Source organism: Chrysochloris asiatica, unplaced genomic scaffold (assembly GCF_000296735.1).
Source record: "Chrysochloris asiatica unplaced genomic scaffold, ChrAsi1.0 scaffold00077, whole genome shotgun sequence".
NCBI lineage: Eukaryota > Metazoa > Chordata > Mammalia > Afrosoricida > Chrysochloridae > Chrysochloris > Chrysochloris asiatica.
The window spans coordinates 4,399,587-4,400,911 of record NW_006408595.1 but is presented as its reverse complement, the minus strand read 5'-3'; the positions used below and the strand labels follow the sequence as shown (position 1 = coordinate 4,400,911).

The window sequence follows — 1,325 nt, the reverse complement described above, 5'->3', positions numbered from 1 at the left end:
TTGAGTTCTGATCATCCATTCATCGGGACCAGGTCACGTGGGTACCATCTGCAAGTGTGGGTGTTTGTGTGCATATGACCTCTCTTCCTATCAGCTGGTAGTTTCACTATCCACTCTAGTCCTCTGTGGCCACACCACTGACTCTGGGTCCAGGAGTCCCCAGGTCTCCCCACACTGCTGGCCAACCAGGTCCCCATCTGGGTCCACAGAAGCCCACAGAACATTGTAGGGCTTAGCTTGCCGCTTCATTGTTGATTTTACCCCACTTCCCCCTATCGGCGATGCGTGTGGTCACCAATCAGGGCGCATATTTCCGTTGAATCTTAGTCTTGGAAGGGGGTTTGCTTTCAGGGAACCCAACCACTTGCCTTGATGTTTCCTGAGCAAGCATTTGTTATTGTAGTAACAGTCCATCTGACTCTATTGTTTTGTATTTTTCCTGTAGGTCTTTCTTTCAAGAAGTATCTTCTGTTCTTCTAGCCGCTCCAGGCTGGTTTGCTCGTCCTTTCAAGTGGGAATTTCCCATCTCTGGAGATCTGGATGTGGTTCAGGCTTCACCTATACTCTTATATATTGCAAAGGCTCTGCAGAAAGCCGCCTTCCCTGGGCACTTTGTAGCCCCATTTTAGGTATTCCAATCAGTTATAGGCAGAAGATGGACTTACAAGCTTTCTATGGTGATGTTTTTGACTATTCCTTTTTCTCCCCTCCAGTGTCTACTTTATATTATAATGCAAGGAAAACCAAGATTCAAAAGACTGCCGAGCATCTTAACATTATTCCCCACTTTTCCCCTTTACAGCCATGGGTCAATCTTTGTATCCCTGAGCCCTGTAGTTCCAAGGTTATGCATGCATCATTCTTTATATCTGTCCCACTTAGCCCATTCAAACATGCCTACTTGTTCTCCCATCTGCTTTGTTCTTCCGTTTCCCTCTCCCTCCTTGTATATAGCCCCTATCCCTAGCACCCAAACTTTCCTGTGTCTAATCCATACCCTGTGCTCAAACTTCCCCTCCCTCCACTCACCCACCAACGACTGCCCAACAATCAACAAAAAATTCCCCCTACCCTCTTTAGTATGGTTTCTTTTTCTTAGTCTTTTACAATAGTGGTCCTATGCCGTATTTCTCTTTTTGTGACTAATTTCACTCAGCATAATGTCCTCAAGGTTCATCCATGTTATGTGGTGGCTTGCCGCTTCCTTGTTATTCTTCAAGGTAGCATAATATTCCATTGTGTGTATGTACCACAGTTTGTTTATCCATTCTTCAGTGGATGGGCACTTTGGTTGTCTCCATCTTTTTGCTATTGTAAATAGTGCT

At 45.2% G+C, this 1,325-nt stretch overlaps 1 protein-coding gene across 2 annotated transcripts in view; it reads right to left on the bottom strand.

The window, feature by feature from the left end:
* The window catches only part of CNTN1 (contactin 1), a 322,132-nt gene that overhangs the window by 191,174 nt on the left and 129,633 nt on the right, over positions 1–1,325 (bottom strand). The window lies entirely within an intron of this gene.